The sequence below is a fragment of the Triticum urartu genome, chromosome 6, assembly GCF_003073215.2.
Source record: "Triticum urartu cultivar G1812 chromosome 6, Tu2.1, whole genome shotgun sequence".
NCBI lineage: Eukaryota > Viridiplantae > Streptophyta > Magnoliopsida > Poales > Poaceae > Triticum > Triticum urartu.
The window spans coordinates 445,288,517-445,301,482 of NC_053027.1; positions in this window are offsets into that span (position 1 = coordinate 445,288,517).

Below are 12,966 nucleotides of genomic sequence, written 5' to 3' on the forward strand. Positions count from 1 at the left end.
TTACCAATGTCGTCGGGACCCAGATGATGCTTGGCTGGCATTGGTGTTGTGAAGCCTTTGCAGTCTTGCATACCGAACTTCTTCAGGCACTCTTTAAGATATTTCTCTTGTGATATGAAGATGCCGTTGCGTTGTTGCCGTATTTGAAGACCGAGGAAGAACTTCAGCTCACCCATCATGGACATCTGATATTGCTCTTGCATCATATATCCAAACTCTTCACTATACTTCTGATTGGTGCAGCCGAAGATAATGTCATCCACATATATTTGGCACACAAACAGTTCACCATCATATGTCTTCGTGAAAAGAGTGGGATCCAGGGAACCAGGTATGAAGCCTTTGCTCTTCAGAAAGTACTTGAGTGTATCATACCAGGCCCTGGGGGCTTGTTTGAGGCCATACAGTGCCTTGTTGAGCTTGTATACCATATCAGGATGTTTTGGATTTTCAAAGCCAGGTGGTTGTGTAACATACACTTCTTCTTAAATCTTGCCATTGAGAAAGGCACTTTTCACATCCATTTGATATAGAAGTATGTTATGATGATTTGCATAGGCCAGCAGTATGCGTATGGCTTCAAGCCTAGCCACAGGAGCAAATGTTTCATCGAAGTCAATGCCCTCCACTTGAGTATATCCTTGAGCAACTAGACGAGCTTTGTTTCTGACAACTTGACCATGCTCATCTTGCTTGTTGCGGTATATCCATTTGGTGCCTATTCTGTTGTGCTTCCGTGGATCAGGACGCTTAACCAGTTCCCATACATTATTCAGCTCAAACTGTTGAAGCTCTTCTTGCATAGCTTGAATCCATTCAGGTTCCATGAAGGCTTCTTCAACTTTCTTGGGTTCTGATATTGAGACAAATGCGAAATGCCCACAGAAGTTCGTTAGCTGAGTTGCCCTTGAACGAGTGAGTGGACCAGGTGCATTGATGCTGTCCAGTATTTTGTCAATTTGTACTTCATTTGCAACACGAGGGTGTGTGGGGCGAAGACTTTGCTCTTGCTGATCTATGTGGTCATTTGAAGGTATATCTTCAGGCTGAGCATTGTCTTCATGTGGATCAGGTGCTGAGATGATAAGTTCTTCTTCAGGTTGAGCTTCAGAAGGTACAATTTCTCCAGTTCCCATAAGCTTGATTGATTCATTTGATGGAACTTCATCTAGCACATTTGGCAATTGCTCTCTTTGTGATCCATTGGTTTCATCAAATCGCACATCCACTGTTTCAACCACTTTGTAGTGGAAGAGATTGAAGACTCTGTAGGAGTGTGAATCCTTTCCATATCCAAGCATGAAGCCTTCATGTGCTTTTGGTGCAAACTTTGAGGTGTGGTGTGGGTCCTTGATCCAGCATTTTGCGCCAAATACTCTGAAATAACTGACATTTGGCTTCTTGCCAGTTAGGAGTTCATAGGATGTCTTGTTCAGAAGCTTGTGAAGATAAACACGATTGATTATATGGCATGCAGTATCAATGGCTTCAGTCCAGAATTTTCTTGGAGTCTTGTATTCATCTAGCATTGTTCTGGCCATCTCAATGAGTGTTCTGTTCTTGCGTTCGACGACGCCATTCTGCTGTGGCGTGTATGGAGCTGAGAATTCATGTGTGATGCCCAAGGTATCCAGATATGTATCAAGGCCAGTGTTCTTGAATTCAGTGCCATGGTCACTTCTGATGTGTTTTATCTTGCCGCCAAAATTGTTCATAGCTCGATTTGCGAAGCGTCTGAAGACATCCTGCACTTCAGTCTTGTAAAGGATTATGTGCACCCAAGTATATCTAGAATAATCATCAACAATTACGAAGCCATAGAGGCATGCAGAAGTAGTAAAAGTTGAGTAGTGAGTGGGACCGAAAAGATCCATGTGAAGTAATTCGAAGGGTTGAGTAGTGGTCATGATTGTCTTCGAAGGATGTTTTGCCCTTGTCATCTTCCCTGCTTCACAGGCACCGCATAAGTGATCTTTCTTGAACTTGACGCCTTCGATGCCTATGACGTGCTTTTTCTTCGCAAGGGTGTGGAGGTTCCTCATGCCAGCATGCCCAAGCCTTCGATGCCAAAGCCAGCATTCTGAAGCTTTTGCAAGAAGACATACTGCAAGTTGTGGTCCTGCTGAGAAATCTACCACATACAAATCACCTTTCCTATACCCTTCAAACACTAGAGATTTGTCAGATTCCATTAGCACCAGGCAGCGATATTTGCCAAACATTACAATCATATTCAAATCGCAAAGCATTGAGACAGACATTAAGTTGAAGCCAAGGGATTCAACAAGCATGACTTTATCCATGTGTTGATCCTTTGAGATTGCAACTCTGCCTAGACCCAATACCTTACTTTTACCAGTGTCAGCGAATGTAATGTGGCTCTTGTCGGATGGACGTAAAGTTGAGTCCATAAGAAGGCTTCTTCTGCCAGTCATGTGATTTGTACACCCACTGTCAATAATCCATTCTGAAGACTTTGAAGTCGCTGGTATCGTACCCTACAGTGCAGTTAGGGGGATAGGCTTCACGAAGAGTGTTGTGAAGCATAAACATTTGACGAACCAGTGGGTTATGAAAACTTAGATCCAGATTAGGACTAATGGGGAGAGTAGCATGCGATTCAGGAACGAAGTACATAATGATGCCATTTGGAATGCGCCCCACAAGATTTTTATGGTCCCCAGCAATAGCATCAGAAGATTTTGTTTTTGTGCTGGAGACCTTTCCCTGCAAAGGAGAGTTAAGCTTTCTTAACCACCCACATCTTCAAGGGTGGCTTAGAAGCTATAAGTCTAAGTGCAGCATCTGAGAATTTTGGCTTTGAAACCTTAGCAAACAGTCTAGCAGGTGGACAATAATACTCATAGGAATAAGCAGAATAATTTTTGGTCATATGAACATGACGGTTCGACGAACCACTCTCATATTCATATGCCTGAGTATGGTTCCCCTGCAAAACATTTGGTTAGTGCGACTCAGGTGAGTCCCCTGTCTGTATGAAGCATTTGGACCATATGAATCCTTTGGTCTGACGTTTGTCTTCTTCAAGTGAGGTGTCATGAAGACATTCACAGGAAGATTTTCCACACATGTTTTCGGAACCCAGATCTTCTTCATAGGCGGTCCATTCCTGCAGTTAGTACCAATGTACCTGGCAAACACTTTATCATTCTGATTCTTAAACAGTTTATAGTTTGCATCAAAGGATTCATCAATGATAATTGGGTTAGCACAAGTGAAGCCAGACAGATTGGATGGATCTGCTGAGGATTCCTTTGCAGCAACCCATGTGGTTTTGGGGTACTGCTCAGGTTTCCAGTAAGACCCATCTGCATTAATTTTCCTCACGAACCCAACACCCTCTTTCCTAGGGTTTCGGTTCAGAATCTGCTTCTTAAGGACATCACATAATGTCTGATGCCCTTTCAGACTTTTGTACATCCCTGTTTCAAGCAATGTCTTCAACCTAGCATTCTCATCAGCAATAGAAGTGGTATCCTCAGCAGAGGGGTTAGTTACCACACCAACAGTTGAAGATATTGAAACAGTAGTAGCAGTGGAACATTCAGCAACAGAAGCAGCATTATCACGCTCAATGCATTTAAGACATGGTGGTTCAAATCCTTCCTGAGCGGGACTGATCTGTTCAGCGCGAAGTGACTCGTTTTCCTTTTGAAGATCTTCATGAGCCACCCTCAATTTCTCAAGTTCTTGCTTCCTTTGAAGATAATCATAGGAAAGCTTTTCATGAGTTGTTGAGAGAGTATCATGACGATCTTCAAGTTCCTGATACTTAATGTGAAGGTTTTTTATGTCTTCAATTAAGGATTCAGATCGAGTCATTTCAGCACCCAACAGATCATCGCTTCTGTCTAACAATTTTTGAATATGTTCCATTGCTTTCTGTTGTTCAGTTGTAATTTTAGCAAGTGTTTTGTAGCTAGGTTTTGAATCACATTCAGAGTCGTCGTCACTTGATGTTTCATAGCGAGTAGTGCGTGTGTTTACCTTGGCACCGCGTGCCATGAAGCAGTAGGTAGGAGTGGAGTCGTTCTTGTCATTTGCGTCGGTGTCGGTGATGCAGTCATTGTCTTCAGTATTGAAGATGGACTTGGCGACGTATGCTGTAGCCAGACTCGCAATGCCAGAATCAGACCCCTCCTCAGACTCCACCTCTGCCTCCTCAGATGCGGACTCCTCCTCTGAATCCATCTCCTTTCCAACAAACGCACGTGCCTTGCCAGATGAGCTCTTCTTGTGTGATGAAGACCTTGATGAAGTTTTGGAAGAAGACTTTGAGTATTTCTTCTTCTTCTTGTCGTCAGAGTCATATTCCTTGCTCTTCTTCTTCCTTCTGTTCTCATTGTCCCACTGTGGACACTCAGAGATGAAGTTCCCAGTTTTCTTGCACTTGTGACATGTTTTCTTCTTGTAGTCATGAGCAGAAGCTTCATCATTCCTTGAGCTTGATCGTGAAGATTTTCTGAAGCCTTTCTTCTTGGTGAATTTTTGAAACTTCTTCACTAGCATTGCAAGTTCTCTTCCAATGTCTTCAGGATCATCAGAACTGCAGTCAGATTCTTCTTCAGATGAGGAGACAGCTTTTGCCTTCAAGGCACGAGTTCGCCCATAGTTTGGGACGTAGATATCTCTTTTCTCAGAAAGCTGAAACTCATGTGTGTTGAGCCTCTCAAGTATGTCAGACGGATCGAGTGTCTTGAAATCAGGACGTTCTTGAATCATCAGGGCCAGAATGTCAAACAAACTATCAAGTCATCTCAGCAGCGTCTTGACGATTTCATGTTTGGTGATCTCAGTAGCGCCGAGGGCTTGAAGCTCATTTGTGATGTCAGTGAGCCGATCAAAGGTGTGCTGGACATTTTCATTGTCATTTCGTTTGAAGCGGTTTAAGAGATTGCGAAGGACACTGATTCTTTGATCTCTCTGGGTTGATATGCCTTCATTAACTTTGGAGAGCCAATCCCAGACCAGTTTGGATGTCTTCAAGGCACTCACACGGCCATACTGTCCTTTGGTCAGATGACCACAGATGATATTCTTGGCAGTAGAGTCCAGTTGAACGAACTTCTTGACATCAGTAGCAGTGACACCTTCTCCAGCCTTGGGAACGCCGTTTTCGACGACATACCATAGGTCGACGTCAATGGCTTCAAGATGCATGCGCATCTTATTCTTCTAGTAGGGATATTCAGTTCCATCGAAGACGGGACAAGCAGCGGAGACTTTGATTATCCCTGCAGTCGACATAGCTAAAACTCCAGGTGGTTAAACCGAATCACACAGAACAAGGGAGCACCAAGCTCTGATACCAATTGAAAGTGCGTTATATCGACTAGAGGGGGGGTGAATAGGCGATTTTTATGAAAGTCTTCAAAACGTGAGAGTTATGAAGACAAACAGTGAAGATTATGCCTATTACTATGCAGCGGAAGTTAGATTACACTAGGGAAGCCATGGTCATGTATTCAATAGAGTGAAAGCGCAATGACAAACAGCTTCAGTGTAATAAGGATCAGGTAGGAAGAAGTTATGAAGCCAAACAGATCATACATTCATGTTATGAAGACAAAAGATAAAGCAACCATGCAATGGCTTCACAATGAATAACTGTAAATGAAGGGAAGTGAAGATGAAACCAGTGACACGTTGAAGACAATGATTTGTTGGACCAGTTCCAGTTGCTGTGACAACTGTACGTCTGGTTGGAGCGGCTAGGTATTTAAACCAAAGGACACACAGTCCCGGACACCCAGTCAAGGACACTTAGTCCAAGACACCCAGTCCTCACCGTTTTCTCCTTGAGCTAAGGTCACACAGACCTCGCCCAATCACTCAGGTAAGTCTTCAAGGTAGACTCCCAAACCTTCACAGACTTCGTTCACTGGCAATCCACAATTTCTCTTGGATGCTCTGAACGCGACGCCTAACCGTCTGGAGGATGCACAGTCCTCAAGTGTAATAAGTCTTCAAATCACACAGACACGAAGACTTAAGTGATGCCCAATTTACTCTGGCTCTGGGTGGTTAGGGCTTTTCCTCACTGGGAATTTTTCTTTCAAAGGCTTCGAGGTGGGTTGCTCTCAAACGACAAAAGCCGTGCACTGAAATCTGAGCAGCCAACCATTTAGTTGTGGGGGGGCTATTTATAGCCACTTGGCAACCCGACCTGACTGTCCGAAATGACCCTGGGTCACTAAGGAACTGACACGTGTACCAACGGTCGGATTTCTAACTCACACGGCAACTTTACTTGGGCTACAAGTAAAGCTGACTTGTCTGACTCTGGACAAGATTTTCTCTCATAGGCTTCGCTCGAAGACATAGGATTTGAATTAGGCATCACTTCAGTCATTCTGACTGGTTCTCTTCGACCCCACTTAACAGTACGGTGGTTCCCTATGACACAACATGAATGAAATAAAACTACGAAGGATCTAGGTCTTCGAGTTCCAAAAGCTTCATAGGGAGTCTTCTCATGTCATTGTCTTCAATATGAATATCTTCATAAACCACCATTGTCTTCAATGTCTTCGTACATTTTTAGGGGTCATCTCTGGTAGTGAAACCGAATCAATGAGGGACTTCTACCTGTGTTTTCCTGCAATTCTCACAAACACATTAGTCCCTCAACTAGGTTTGTCGTCAATACTCCAAAACCAACTAGGGGTGGCACTAGATGCACTTACACTAGTTATGAAAACTATGATGAACTTGATATTAATCATGCTAATCAAGATAACACGAATGACAATGATAAGAAGGAGATTGAGCGTCTAACTAAAGAGCTAAAAACTCTTAAGTTAGCTCATGAAACTACCTTGGAAGATCATCAAGAACTTTTAAAGACTCATGAGAAGCTACGTCTTGAAAAGCTCAACCTTGAGCAAGAGCATGAGTTCTTAAAAGCAATCAATGATGATCTTCGCAAGAAAAGTTCTTCTTACTTTGCCAAGAGTTTACTCTTGTCTACTTACATGCCACAAGTTAAATGTAGCAACAAGAACAAGAAAGGTTCTTCTTCTAGTAGTAACAACTATCATGCTAAATCCAGTATTGTTGCTTCTGGTAGTTCTATTGATTCCACTAATGATTCTCTTAGCCAAGTTACACTTGAGCAAGAAAATAGCTTATTGAAGGGAATTATAGAGAAAAGTGTTTACAAGAGCCTTGCCGAAAGTAAGCAATTTGAGGAAATTGTACGCAAGCAAGGAATACATGGGAAGAATCAAGGTGATGGTTTTGAACGAAAGTTCAATGCCAATGGAGTTGAGTGGGAAGAAGATCAATACCCCAAGACGAAGTTCATTCCTCAACAAGATAAGTATGGTCCTAGTTCTTTCCAAGGAACACAAGCTCAAGATGATCTTCCACCACAAGACCACAAGCTAAAAGGCAAGGACAAGCTTCAAGAGGAAATTGGTGCATTTGAAGAAGCACCTAAGGCCTTGGTCAAGTGGGTTCCCAAGACTACATCAAGTTCCACTTCATCAAGTATGACTACAACTCCAAGGATTCCCATCAAGATGGTGTGGATCCCTAAGATGAAGAACTAAAGATCTCTTGAGGGTGACTCCGCCAACATACTTCACTCATATCATTTTGGCAAGGACAAGTGCAAGCAAATTCCACATCTTGCACTAGTTCAAGGAGTCACAAACCCTCTTGTTGGTAAGACAAGGGACAAGGTAACCTAATGCTTTCATGGACATCATCCAATGTGAACTTCACTCTATGTCTATGGATTTCCTTGTTTGTTCCTTGTGGTACTAATCCGTGTAGGTATTGAAAGTGCAACTCACTCCAAAGATTGCTCCGAATGATCTACATCAACATTGAGCATCTACATCTTCAACACCTACATGAAGTCATCACCGACAAAACCCAAGGTTAGTTCATCCCTCTTAGGGGGGATATCACATCTAGGGGGAGCTTTACTCTAATCAATTGAGCTAAAGCTACTCTAATGATGTGAGCACAACAATGCTTTATGTAAAAGTGGCAACCCCACTTGTGCTTAAACGATGAGTATGACCTATGATCAAATGTTCTCATTTGACTCCTAAGTCAATATACTCATATATAGATCACCTAGTCATCGCCATATTGCTTGATAGATGCTAGAGTGATTGTGCATGATTTGTCACATATTTCATTTGTCATTTCATTGTATGAGCATGTTGGATGCATATTTTACTCATTCGAGGACATCCATTTGTTGCTTTGATTGTTTGGCTTTTTATCTTTTGCCAAATGGATGGACAAGAATGTCTAAGAACTCTCTCTAGCTATCTATGCTTTTCTCATCTCAAACTCTATACATGCTACATCACAAAGTTTGATCTCGAACCACTCTGTGTGAGGAGCACTTGGAGTCCCCGATTCATCATAGACTTAAACTTCCAAAACCTGTTTGTGCATTTCGGTATGACTGAGTCATCCACTTCGGTCACACCAAGATCACTAAGTTGATCTAGGTTTTCAATCTCGGTTCAACCGACTAGAACTTTTCGGTCACATCGAGTTGCAGTAACCACTTGTAGTTCTGCATCTCGGTGCCACCGAGTTGTTCCACTGGGTCACACTGACAGGGTCGAGATATATATACCCACGAGTGAGATTTTGGAAAATTCTTCAAAACCTCTCAGCCCGCGTGTGTCCTGCTCTGCCACCTCGGGTCTCCAGATCATCCTCTCACCGCCAGCAACCTCCCGCCACTGGTTTCCATCGCCGTCAACGGATTTCTGCCCCTCTGTTGCCGCCGTAACGAACTCCGCCAAATTAGGGTATGGATTCGATCTTTTGTGCTATTCCTTTAACTCCGATTCGTAGCACATTACTTTTCCGTGATCATGACCACGTATGCAATCAATCTATCCACTGAAAACATCCCTTAGGTTATGTTTGATTTGAAAATTTAGGGTTAGTCTCCGCCGGACTCATCTTGGACCGACCGAATCATAGAAATCGGTCTCACCGATTTGGCTTAGGCCATTGCAGTTGCACTTTCGGTCTGACTAAAAACTGCAAGTCATTGTGACCGAGTGTGATTCTTTGTGAAACCCTAGTAGTCTCGGTGCCACCGAACCGTGACTCGGTCCGACCGAGTTCACTAGTTTAGGTTCCAAAATCTGCTTCGGTATCACTGAGTTTACAAATCGGTAGCTCCGAAATGCTTTTTGTGAAGAACTAAAACTAAGTTTTTAAGTCATTCTTTTTGCAAAAACTCTACACTTTGTGATGCTCATCCACTCTACCTCATCCATATCTATTCACAGGGTCTGCTGTCAGTAAGTTTGCAAAAAAGTCTGACCAGAGCGACAGCCAGAACAATTCAGAGGAAGAGGTACAATTGAGTGAGGTCACTAGTCCCTCCAGCACTTCTGATGATGGCAGGAGGAGTGCACCAAGCAACTTGCCCAAGGCAGCCACCAGGACAAGGAAGAAGAAAACCTCAGACTCTGAAGATGAGGACTATGTGGCTGTTGAGGAGGAAGTCAACTCCAAGAAGGTGCTAAAGAAGGAGTATGGCACAGTTGCATCAACTAAGCCTGTCTTGCACAAGAAGGCCCCTGCCAAGAGGGTGCCAACCTTAAAGGTGAGAGCCTCAACTGCTGAAACCTCCAAGCCAACTTAAGAAGTTGTTGGAGAAGGAAAGAAAAGGAAGGAAAGGGTCAAGAAGACCACTGCCAGAGTGCTTGGAAGATCCTCCATTATGAGAGATCCAGAAGAAGAGGAGGAGGAAGAGGATGCTGCACTAGCTCCTAAGGCTCAGAAGCTTATGGGAGATGCAATCAAGTCAGGGGCTGCTCCATCTAAGCCCAAATTTTCTCCCAGGACTGCTGCTCAGAAACCGCCAAAGCCCAAGAGGAACACCGGGAGTATACCTGCTAAGGAGAAGAACAAGGCCCCAGTGCCTGAAGTTGAAGAAGAGGAAGACGATTCTCATGTTTAGAGGAAGTTAAAGCCCAAAATTCCTGACCATGATGATGCTCATCCAGTGCTGAGGACATGCACATCACGAAATATGCAGGATTGAGATTATGGAGGACTGCAGTTGACTACAGGTTCCATACAAAGGAACAACAAGATTTCTATGAGACAATTTTGCTTGACAAGAAGCCCATAGTGTGTGAGATGAAATGGGTGGACTGAGAGTTCATCCGGGAAAATTAAGATCACTTCCCAGCAGTGTATGACAGCTTTAAGGCATGTTGAGTTGATGAATTCGTTGGACAAAAGCTCACCAAGTGGAATGATGAGTTGATCATGCAGTTCTACTCCACTTCCCACTTCTATCCAGATGGAAGGATAGTTTGGATGTCTGAGGGTACCAGGTACTAATAAATAGTTGAAGAATGGGACAAGCTAATCAATGCCACCAGGAAGAAAGACCACAACACAATGGAAAACATGTACAAGGAGATCCCTAATAAGGCTTTGGAAACTCACAAGCTTGGATCTGTGCATTTCTTGTTGTCTGATCTACCTACGATCAACTGGATCTTAAGGCACACATTGCTACCCAAGTTAGGAGATCACAAGATGATCCGAGGATACTCCATCAACATGCTGCAAATTTTTATGTTCCCCAGAAGTTCAAAGTTATGAGTTTGATTGTCGAAACGATCAAGAGGACTGCTGCTGATCAAAAGAGGAGTTGTGGATATGATCCACATATTCAGGAGCTCATCAATTCTAAGATGGGCATAGGGACTTATTTGCTGGAGGAACCATCATCACCTCAAGTCTAGGAGAAGAGATCCCAGGAAAAGGCTGAGAAAGCTTCCCAGATGCCAAGTGTTAAAGAGGCATCTCGAGTCTTCCTGAAGAGCAAGAAAGATCAGTTAGGCTATCTGAATCAAGCTACACTGAGGATTGAGAAGGGCTTGGCCACCCTGACTCAGAATCAGGAGAGCCTAGAGAGGATTGCGGAGACAAAATTCTATGATCTTGATCTGAAGGTGATTGAGATTTAGACTGCAGTTGAGCAGCTTCAGGAGGAAGCATAGGAGAGGAAAGGAAAGTCAACTACTAATGCCTTTAAGCGTGTGCCATGAGGTCCAAGGTCTGCTGCAATGCCAGTCTAAGATGCTAGAGCTTCAGTGTCAGCACCAGCAGCTATAGCTCCAGTGCCACCTCCAGCACCCACTCCATCAGCTCCAACCACGTCATCGGAAGCCTTCATCCTTGGAGTTCTCTCTACACCACCTTTCGGAGACCAAGCCTGAGAGATGTATAGCACTATGCATTTTCGAACTTTTTGGTAACTTGTTGCCAAAGGGGGATAAATATGTATAGATCATAGGCTTTGAGAGAGAGTGTGTCTTGCCTTTTTATCCCTCTTGCTTTTGGTTGAATATTGTGTGCTTGTGTGAGATACTTTTATGTCTTTGTGAGATACTTATGTGATCATGTGGTTGATCATATGCTACCTTAATGTTTGGTTGAATGATGCTATCTGTTATAACTCATATATGATCATTCACTTGCTTGGTGATGAGTGCATGCTTTTAATTTCTGTCGGCATTCTGGGAATGGGGGTCCCCAGACTTGCCTGCCTGCGGCCCATGGCATGGCTCTGCGAGCTGGCTCGCGAGAGGCGGAGATATCAAGGCCAGGCAAACCTCGCGAGGTTCCGATGATGTGAGCCATGATGACCAAGGCCAGGCGGTTGCCAGGTGGGCGCCAGCGTGCACAGTGTCCTTGTTTCCTCTTTGGTGCTAAGGAACCAGGCGCAGGCGCAGAGGCGTCAAGCAAAGGTTTCCATGTCGGTGCAACGAGACCAAAACCAGCAGGACGGCAAGAAGGAGGTCACCGTGGAGCCCAAGACGGCGTCACCACCAGAGCCTTTGGCAAGCGAAGACCACTTTTTTCAGGATAAGCTGTACTAGCTGTCCCCTTTCGAATTGGCCATTGTTGGCTCCCTTCCCGCTCAATATTTGGGGAGAGGACCAGGGCCTCTATAAATAGGTCTGGCCACCACCATAGCTAGGGGGATCGATCGGTCGGATCAAGAGAGAGAGAGAGAGAGAGAGTAGAACAACCACAAGTTCACCGAGCACAAGAACCCCTCTCCTCAGGAGGCTGTTCTTCCCCTTGTACTATTCATCCTTAGCCCAAGAGGCAATCCACCACCACACTGGAGTGACTATGCATAGGTTACCACTTTTTGTGTGGTCTGTTCTAGTGACAGCATTCCTACTTTTATTATCACTTCCGGTACTGGCGGGGGCAATTACAATGTTATTAACTGATCGAAACTTTAATACAACCTTTTTTGGTCCTGCAGGAGGGGAGACCCAATATTATACCATAGAAAGCAAGGACTCACCCAACGAGTGGCGAATTTGGTTTGGATGGGGTCAGCCTTGGACGCTATCGAGATCCATAGATCTGGATAGAGTCTTTCTGGCTCAGTAAAGATGAGTACGCCCGCAGGGTATTACACCACAACGGTGGCCCGAACCAGTATAAATCTTGTGTCCTTTGTGTTGCGAGTTCATCGAGTTAGCCCATAAGATCTTAGCGAAGTTTGGATGTGCATCGGTAGGGGGAGATCTTCGCATGCACCCTAGTGTTCGAACCTTGAGGGTTTTGCCGGAACCCGTGATCCGACATTTGGCGCGCCAGGTAGGGGTGCCCCGGAGCCTCTCTCCCGCAAGTTGATTCACCGACACTCCATAGTTCGAATGTGCGGCGACTCAAGGACCAACGCCGACCGCTGGGCAGCCTAGCCAGCCCGAGCGGCGCCGCCTACCCAGGAAGACCTCAACCCCGCGCTCCAGGCGGCACGAGCGCCACCTGACACGGGCACGGGCGACGCGGCCAGGCGCCGTCCGACCCTCACCCCACGACAGGCGCGAGCTGCTGCAAGGGCCACAAGCCACGCCGCGGCAATGGCGCCACACACCCGGAGGGAGCACGGAAACATGTGAGCTGCACTCA